Genomic DNA, 10,252 nt, shown 5'->3' with positions numbered 1-10,252 from the left:
ACTCTTTCCTAGGGGCTTCTGCTCCCAGATCAGCTGACATTTCTGCAATGATCTATTCCTCAGGAAAGGTTGGGTTACGAGCTACCTATCTGCCAATGCATGTTTGCGTAGAACCTTTATTAATTGCCCAAGGGAGCTCCATTGAACCCTTCAGAGTTGTAAATTTCATGCTTACAAGAATCTCTTCCTCTTCCTTAATTTTACATGCCAACCCACCTGCCTCCTCTTTCTTAATGCCAATGCTGACATCTTAGCTTTGACTCTATTCAGAGCTGGAGCAGAATGGCATGGAATAAATTCAATTCTTGTCTCAGTTTTCCTAACACATTAAGTCTGTCACCCCCTTTTAGTGTGTGTTCAATCAGTATTCTTTAGGTCTCCATTTCTAATTGTTTGGGCAATGTATCCTCCAGTGCCTTTTACCCTTAGGTTACTGAAGTAATGGAAAGTTTCATTCCCCTGAGATCTAGTACAGCATTGTAATGATGGACAATGAAATTTGTAAGGACAGCCCAGAGTCGAACAATTTATGTGAGTCAAAAATAGAGAACTTTATAGTATTTTGTTTTGTTTTGTTTTGTTTTTATCTGACAGAGTGGAGCAATCATTATTAATAAAGTTTACTTGTATGAATTATTCCCAGCCTTAATGAAACATTAGAAACTTAGACTTTAATGCCATGGATTATACAATTGGCCTTGAAACCAACTGAGTGAGCTTCATAGTAAGTGTAAGCCCATGGGCTAGCTGAATAACCTCTAGATGAACCTACTTTTTTTATTTATAAAATGGAGAAAATAATTCCTATTAAAACTTATTTCAGTGTTGCTATGGGAATCAAATGAAAATGCATTAAAAATGAATTGACATGTGAAAACCATATCCAAATGGCAATTCAATAATACTATTAGATCCTGAAATTTGACATGTTAAGAGAGGAATATGTATCACCAGGAAAAGCTTTTTTTTAGGAAAATTAATTACTTTTCGATAGATTTAGACTCAAATATTGTGGATGAACAACAAAGGTGCATTGCTTTAGAAATCATGTCAGTGGTAAATAAATTTTAAACTCATTTAGTAGTTATGTGACCATGAGAGAATTGTTTAACTTCTTAAAATCTCAATAGTCTTTCTTCATAAAATTAAGATAGTTTGAGAATATTCTTCATAAGATTGTGAACATTAAGTGAATGCTAGGTCTGAATGTTTGTGTCCCCGCTCCCCCAAATTCATATGTTGAAAACTACCCCTACAGTCCCCCGTGGTATTGATATTAAGAGGCAGGATCTTTGAGAGGTCAGGGGGCAGAGTCTTCATGAGAGGCATTAGTGTGACCTTAAGAAAGGGTCTAAAGGAGTTTGTTCACTCCTTCCATCACATGAGGACATAAAGAAGACATCATCTAGGAAAAACGAGCCCAGACACTGAATCAGCGAGTATCTTGTTCTTGGACTCCATGACTATGAGCAATTAAGTTATATATATATATAAATCTCAGTCTAGGTTACTTCATTATAGCACCCTGAATGGGCTAAGACAGTGAACTAACATCTGCCTGATACAGTGCCTGGCACACAGTGCTCAAAAATTTGTGTCAAATATAGATGCCAATTTGACCATAGGGTAAAGACCATAAAATTTCTTTCAAAATACTACACCAAAAAATATTTAATAATCTCTCAAATATGGTTAAATTGCTTATTGGCTAAAGACATGGTTAAGGCTCCATAATAGTTGGGATTTTGTTTGTCTTTTCAGCCAATCTAATCACTCAACTGATAGTATATGTGGAATATCCTTAATAATATACAGAAATATCCTTATTGGGAAAATAATATCCTTGTGGTTCACTTGTGTATATGTGATAGAGGATCCAAATTACTAGATGCAAGGTTCTATAGAGATCTTTTCTACATAATCCCAATTTGGTTCTTGCTGATTCTGAATTGACATATATATTTAAAACCATAATTTGCCTGAATACAGTTAACATTTTTGTGAGTTTCGGACACTGAAGATAAAACTTTCTTCCAACCTGAGAAAATTAAAGAAAGTTCTGATATAAGAAGAACTATATAAATGAATAATTTGCTATTGAAAAATAAATGACGGAGTACTTGAACTAGTAGATGGAGATTTATCACACACAAAGAGACACACAGGAAAGAAGCCATGTGAATATGGAGGCAGAGGGATGTCACAGAGTATCAGCAGCTGGATGTGTCCAAGGATACTCTCACAGAGCCTTCAGAGAAAGTATGACCCTGCCAGCACTTTGGTTTGAAATGTCTACTCTCCAGGGCAGTAAGAAAATAAAGGTTTGTTTTATTTAAGCCACAGAGAAGCAGCAATGTGTTATGACAACCCAAGAAAACAAACACATATTTTGGTACCAGGAAGAGGGCTGCTGCTGTAACAAATACATACTGACATCCAAGTGGCTTTAGGGTTAGGAAATGAATAGAGACTGAGAAAAACTTAGGCTGCTTAATAGGAACAGCTAAGATTGTCTCAAAGTTGGTAGAAGTGTAGATAATAAAGGTGATTCTGGTATGGGCTCAGATGAAAATGAGATTCCTGGATGAAAAAGTTTCTATTGCCTTAGAGAAAGTATACATCATCATGAATATACACTTTTTGAATATTTTTGAATCATTTGCTAGGCTGTTAGTTAATTTTGAAAGCACTGAAAAAGTTGAACATTTTAGTACTCTCCTATTTTTTTTTCCTGTGTTCTAATTGCTTCTATAAAGCAGTGAGTTTGGGGTGGTCTTTATTATATTCAATTATTGCTAATACCACAGTGAAAGTTACTTTTATATTTGAGGCTGATGTGCATCTTTTATAATTTCTTGGTTGCAAACAACCAAAATTCATCCTGGCTTAAGAAGTAAGGCAACTTCTCTTTTTTTTGCGAGGTTTTTGCAATAGGGTGCGTGCGCTCGCCAGATAGACAGAGAGAGACAGAAAGCGAGAAATCACTCCCCAGGGGGGATGGTCACGCCGCAATCCCTTCTCCTCTATTCTCCTCTTGGGATCTTGGGCACGCACGCACACACGCCCAGCATGAGTTTTAAGCCACTGGGTGTGGGACACGAACCGCGGTCAACTACGTGGGCATCCAGTGACATGGCCATTACGCTAACTGCAGGTTTCCAGGAAGCACATGGCCATTACGCTAACTGCTGGTTTCCAAGAAGTAAGGCAACTTCTAAGAGGGGCTTGAGGGACTTTTATAGTCAGAAGGAGAGCTAAAGCATCACGGCTAGAGAAGACACAAATACTGAAGATCAGGGAATATATTCAGATGAGAGGCTTAGCCTGGTCAATTGGTGAGGAGGGGATTGACATAGGAAAATTGTCTGGAAGCCACATTTTCACCACATTTTCAACATATTAAAAGATAAACAATTAAGCATCACTTAAGAAATAAAGAGGAGGGCTGATGAATGCAGGCTTGAAAGTGTCTAAAACACTTCAAACCATCTATGGACGTCACTTAGTGGGTAAGGTCAGGGTATGTCTGTATGTCCATGCAATAGGAACTAGTAGACATTTTACTAGCATTTCATGCCTAGGAGTATTCACTTGTACATTCTGTGTTATTTTTTATATTCTCTACTTAAGATTCAAAATTCTAATATAACATCCAATTGACCTACAACAAAAGTAAGAAGTCAGAACACTGGAGACTACTCACTTAAGGTTATGAGGAGAGAAGAAAAATTGGGTGCTGGGTAAAAAAGAAGTGTGTTTGTGTATCCATATGTGTGTGTGTGTGTGTGTGTGTGTGTGTGCCTGTGTGTGCACATGCAAGCATGTGTATGTATATCTACTAAAAATGATACCGTAGATGTGAATTTACAAAGATTCCAAGTTCTAGGTAAACACAGTATCTAACCTTAATTTTTTAAATAATAGTTTCAATCTTCTGTTAATAATCTACACAGAAGCTAAATTAATGTATAAATTGAAAACAGAATTGCCCTGTTCACACATTTAAATAACTAATAACTTCATAACCTCTCTTTCTCTCTCTTTAGGAAAAAGCTCTACATGATATAATCTCTGTTGTCTATAAATCTCTTCTTCCCTAATGTCATTGCTCTTTGGTTAGTCCTACAATGTACCCTTCTTGTTCCTACATCAAACTTTCACATCTATTTCCTCTTTCTGGAAGGTTTACCACATGCTATTCATGAGTCCTTTTCTTGTTCTCCTCTAAATTTTATTAAGTTAATTATTATTTAAAGTATAATACATGACTACTTATGATTATTTCTTTTCTCTTAGAATCCTGAGATTTGCCTTCCTGTATTATACCTGTAATGTATTTATTATATATTTATTTCATATTTTACTCATCAACCATGGAAAAAGATTCATTTTGTTTTGATCATTAGTATAAACGCATATTTTGAGGCAAGCCTGGCACAGAAAACAAGTGTTAGTTAAATGCACAGAAAATGAATAGAAGTACTTGATCAACAGCTTTAGACAAATCTGCCTTTTTGCAAAATTTTTAGTATCAATGAGAGTGGAGACCCAAATATATTGATAAGATATTGTTGGATGAGATAGACTAAAATAACAGCAACTAAAAATTATAATTTCTTATTTTTTATCTTGTATTTTATGAGTAATAATAACGTATAAATAAAAATAACATTGACAAACTTGAATTTTACATCTAAATAAGATCTGTTTTTCGTTGAAAGAGCCATAATTTCAGTATATTGTGCTTTCAGCGATGGTATAATTGTCTAATTGGTAATTCCTATTTTTGTTAACAACAAAGCTAGACTGAAAAGAATAGACTCATTATCTCATATCATACTGAATTTCCATGCAAAAATAGAAATACTTCAATACAGATTGGGGTAGGCATCCACCATGACTGCTTCTTCACGTTGCTGTCTCCTCCTGACATGATTCTTTATTTAGAGACAGTCGTAGATAACTAGAAATTATTAAGAACTTGAAGAGATTAAAAAAAAATAGTGTGAAAGAGAATGCCCACAATGAAGGAATAAACAGACAAATCAGTAAACAAAAGCAAACTTACTTAAAAAAAAAAGTATTTTTAAAAAAATTTGCTATAGGGCACATGTGCTCACTGGAGAGAATGAGGGGAAGTGAGAAAACGCCCCTAGAGGGGATGGCCATGCAACCATACCTTCTATTCCATTCTTCTTTTAGGATTTTGAGCACGCCATTACACATGGTTAGTGTTGTGTTTTGTTTTGTTTTAAGAGAGATTTTTGCTATAGGGCTCATGTGCTTGACAGAGAGATAGAAAGTGAGAAATCACTTCCTAGTGGGGGATGGCCATGTCTCAAGTCCTTCTCCTCCATTCTCCTCTCAGGATTTTGAGCACTTAAGCATATGTGTCCAGTGTGAGTTAGCCCAAACTTACTTAAAAAAAAAAGTATTTTTAAAAAAATTTGCTATAGGGCACATGTGCTCACTGGAGAGAATGAGGGGAAGTGAGAAAACGCCCCTAGAGGGGATGGCCATGCAACCATACCTTCTATTCCATTCTTCTTTTAGGATTTTGAGCACGCCATTACACATGGTTAGTGTTGTGTTTTGTTTTGTTTTAAGAGAGATTTTTGCTATAGGGCTCATGTGCTTGACAGAGAGATAGAAAGTGAGAAATCACTTCCTAGTGGGGGATGGCCATGTCTCAAGTCCTTCTCCTCCATTCTCCTCTCAGGATTTTGAGCACTTAAGCATATGTGCCCAGTGTGAGTTAGCCACTGGGTCTGGGACTTGAACTGCCATTGACTATGTGTGAGTCCAGCAATATAACCATTATGCCATCTGCTAGTCCTGACTGGCGTATTTTTTAAGCCACTGGATCTGGGACTAGAACTATGGAATTGCCCATATAGGATCCAGTCTTAACCACCACACAACCAGCTGGTCCCAAAAAATGCATTATTAACCAAGAATGGGCTATATTAAGTGGGGGTGATCTGAGAATTAAAAAAAAAAATCCTGTGTATACAGACATATACATGTATTTTATATTATTACATAATGTGTTATGTGCTAACCCTAAAATATATACATAAATTACACTTGATAAATTGCTGATTAAAAAAACCCATTTATTTATTTACCTATTTTTTTGTTATTTTCTAGCTGTTGGGTTGAGGACTTGAACCACAGTCAGCCAACTGAGCACCTTGACCACCATGCCACCTGCTGGCCCCCAATTGCTGGTCTTTTTTTAAAAGAATAATCTGAATTAGAAAGTGGACATGGACAAAAGTAAAATGTTTATTGGCAAAATGCAGTAGAATATAGAGAAACATAAAGGCAAAGCAATGGAAGGAGAGTGTAAAGTAAGCTTTACTGAGAAAGTGCATATAGGTTCTCTGCCCACTCCTAAAGAGTTCAGGTTAAAAGAAGGAGAAAGATGGAAAGAAGGATATAAAAGGATATAATCAGAGAAACAGCAGATCAAAAGGAAAACATTGTCAGATATCAAATATCTGTTATTGAAAATGGAATTAATAAAACAATGACTCTCAAACCTAGACATTTATTTAGGATTTTTTTAAAAAAACTCCAAGGATATACTACAAAAATCTATCAAAAGAAGACAATGTACTTAGTTCACACTGTCAGACATTAGGAATGCTGGATCTACAGAAAAATTATATCATCCTAATTTTGATGAGAGACATTTTCTTTAGATTTCTGTATTTAATCAAATGTTCAGCTGACACACACTATTGAGAATGAATGTAAGAGGAGTCGATTCACCTGAGGGAAAGCAAGATTGGTAGCTGAACCCAATCCAGAAACAACAGTCTATCTGCTATTGGTACCTGGTAGCTGCTTCTTTAAGCCATAACTTTTAATAACATTACGTTAAATTTTCTTCATTATATTTAGTTCTGCAGTGAGTTGTACTTGAACATTTAAGTTGATATTAATTATAGAACATATAGTGTTAGAATCAAACTATAGACACAATCAAAAACCCAATTATAGATATAGGAAAGAATTCACTGCTCTAACCCTTGATGTAAAAGTAATAGAATCGCTAAGAAAAATGGTAAAAGATTAATGGGAATATTAGTAAAAGAACATTAAGTGCCATATTCTGCATCTTTCATAAGGGAACAATAGGTTCTGCCTCAAATTGATGTGTCGGGAAATAATTTAAACTTGTTTTAATTAGTGTTGTCAACCAAAAAAACAAAGGAAATACTCATTCACACATATGTACTAAAAATTGGGCAGTGAAACTGGGAAGGGAAAGTATTTAAGGTTATAAATAGAATGCATCTCTTTCGCTTATTTCAAAAACTCTATTAGTTCATGAAATGGATCCATCATGAAATGGATCTGTGAGTTCACTCTTTATTATTTATTTATTTGAGCTTTTTGCTGTAAGGTGCATGCACATACCAGAGAGACAGAAAGTGAGAAATCATTCCCCTGGGGGGATGGCCATGCCACAATCCCTTCTCCCCCATTTCATTATCACTATTTTGGGCATACACGCACCCACACCCAGTGTGTTTTAATTCCCAGGTCCAGGACTGTGCTCCACCACATAGGAGTCCAGTACCTTAACCACTACACCATCGCTAAACCCTGAGTTCACTCTTTAAAGATAAAAGATAACTATACCATGTAAAAGCAAAACAAAAATCTACTAATACTATTTGTCTCTAAAAACTAAGCTTTAAGGTTAGTTACGTAAGGGAAAAAAGGTTTTTAGTTTCCATTAATTATTATTATTTTTGCTGCATGGATTATATTTTTACCCAAGTGCCTATATTAGTTCTATAACCAATACAATCCCAAGTTAAAATTATGTACCCTGGTCTAATATCTAATTTATCCTTATTGTACCTGAATAAATCAAGACAGCTTCTAATGAATAAATATGTCTTCAAAGAATAAAGACTCAGCACTAGAGAATATTATGAAATGTCAAAAACCAGGAGCTTTCCTAACAGTAGTCTGTCAAGATCTTAGGGGGAGGAGGTAGGAGTAGCTATAAAATCTTGGACTATGCAATTATCACAGTACCAGGGCGTCTAAATAAATGACACATGTTCAACCATCTCCAAAGAGCCCTTCAGGTAGAAAGCTGAGGTCTATATTGCAATGTCTTCTTCTATTTCCAATCTTCTTCCAAATATACCTTCTACTATCTTAAGAAAACTCAAGCAACCATGGGTTCATAAGTTGAGGTTTTTAATTGCTTATCCTTCCAAATCTTCTATCACTTCCCTTTAATATTCCATAAAGCCACTGAATTCTATACTTCTATTTGCTACATCATTTTTGATAGCAAACAAAAGGTTCTAATAGTTAAATTAACAGAACAAAAACACATTTTGTGATAAAACCTGAAAAAAGCATTTAGCTTCAGGGAAGAAATAATCTACCTCTGGTACTTATGCTGAGAAAATAACAGAGAGTAGAACAATGTAAATCAAGACATTCTTGTTTTTGTAGGTTTCAAAATTCTCCACTTAAAACAGTAGACCTCACTATGATTAATGTTCAGTCACTACCATTTGTATATGCAACACTCTTCCTTTAATGCTAACAAAAAAGTAATTCAAAGGGTTTTTTTTTTTTTTTGAGAATATAGATTTCAATCCTCAGTGCCTTAAAAGAGTGTGTGCTGGGTCTATTAGAACAAGTTTCAGACTCCAATCAGAGATCTCAGGCTCACTATGCTGTAGATGCTCAGCCACCCAGAAGGCCTGACTACTTTGTAGGGCACACCACTCATGAGATGGGTGAACACTGAACTGTTAACTATCAAATACACTGATGCGCACATATAGAGATCTCTGTATCACTTGATCTGCCTCAGCAATGTTAAGGGAACAATCAGAAATAAAAGTGCATCTCTTTATATGTCACTAAACTAGTTATTCAGTTTCTTAAAAACCATCTCCATTCTGACATCAGACATGGAGAGGTTACAACTCTTGGGAATAACTTGCTTACCTACAAATTGGGAATGCAGTTAATTAGATCACGTTTTGGATTTTAAAATACGACTTGTGCAAAAAATAAATGTTTTTGGGTCAGCAATTAACATGGTGGTTGAGGCTCTGGACTCTTGCATGGCTGACTGCAGTTTGCGTTCTGTACCCAGTGGATTGCTTTCTCACTATCTCTCTCCTTCTCTCTCTCTCACTTTCTCACATGTATGTCCTTAGCCAATTAAAGAAAAATAACAATGATAAATAAAATTAAATAAGTAATTCTTTAAAAAGTAAAGGAGTCTATAAGAGGTCTTCAAAAGCTTATGGAATTATGTATTATGAAAAAACTATGTATGAGTTTCAATTTTTGGCATGAAAATATGTTTAGACTTTAATTACATTTTTTCATAAAATTTTTGAAGTCTCCTACAGACTTCAAGGAATGGTACATTAGGCAAGTTTCAATACTGGAACTAAATTTATTCCACTTTGCCTGTATATTCTCTGTTAGTGACTTACAACGCAACACAGAAATATTATGACACAGAAATATTAGGTGCAGTAAATGACACTGTCAATCTGACTTTGCTCCTTCTATGCTAGGACCAACTCAAATCCCTTTTCACCTTCCATTCCTCAACTACCTGTTCCCCACATCAAATGCCCACGACCTGAAAAAGTCTAGAGTCTTTTCTGTTAGGAAATCAAATCATATAGGCTTACCTTCTCACAGAGTATTTATTCTATTCATTATGCAACCATAAATATCATTAAGATGAGATGCCAACTATTTATTTTAGAAATTGAGAGCACGGGCCAGAAAATATGGCAAGGACTACATAAAATACAAACAAAATTGGTCCAGAGGTCTGATGATGTTTCAAGATCAGTCTGACCTAATAGGGAGAAACGGGGTTGAGGGACAACATACCTACAGTCCAATGATCCACAGCACTGAGCAGGCTGTCCTTTGTCTTCTTCTAGTTTGGATGATGATCAATTTCAAATCTATTTTGTATTCTAGTAGAATTGAAATTTATAATATCACATGAAAACTGGACTATTCTGATCTCAAGAACATATGTCAGGGAACCAGCAGTTAGCGTAATGGCTATGTCGCTGGATTCCCACGTAGTCGACCGCGGTTCATGTCCCCGACCCGGGGGCTTTAAACTCACGCCGGGCTTGTGAGCACGCATGCCCAAGATCCCGAGAGGAGAATGGAGGAGAAGGGATTGCGGCATGACCATCCCCCCTGGGGGGTGATTTCTCGCTTT

At 35.9% G+C, this 10,252-nt stretch overlaps 1 long non-coding RNA gene across 4 annotated transcripts in view; it reads right to left on the bottom strand.

The window, feature by feature from the left end:
• LOC102491045 (uncharacterized) overlaps nucleotides 1-10,252 on the bottom strand; it is a 78,060-nt gene that overhangs the window by 32,981 nt on the left and 34,827 nt on the right. For all 4 annotated transcript variants that reach the window (XR_003547723.1, XR_337246.1, XR_337249.1 and 1 more), the window contains one exon: nucleotides 9,907-9,995. This is a non-coding gene — a long non-coding RNA (uncharacterized LOC102491045). The remainder of the gene's footprint in view (nucleotides 1-9,906; nucleotides 9,996-10,252) is intronic.

This window comes from Tupaia chinensis, unplaced genomic scaffold (genome assembly GCF_000334495.1).
Source record: "Tupaia chinensis unplaced genomic scaffold, TupChi_1.0 Scaffold144952_1, whole genome shotgun sequence".
NCBI classification, from domain to species: Eukaryota; Metazoa; Chordata; class Mammalia; order Scandentia; family Tupaiidae; genus Tupaia; species Tupaia belangeri.
Note: the sequence above shows the minus strand (reverse complement) of the source record. Positions and strands in the feature narration are given on the sequence as shown.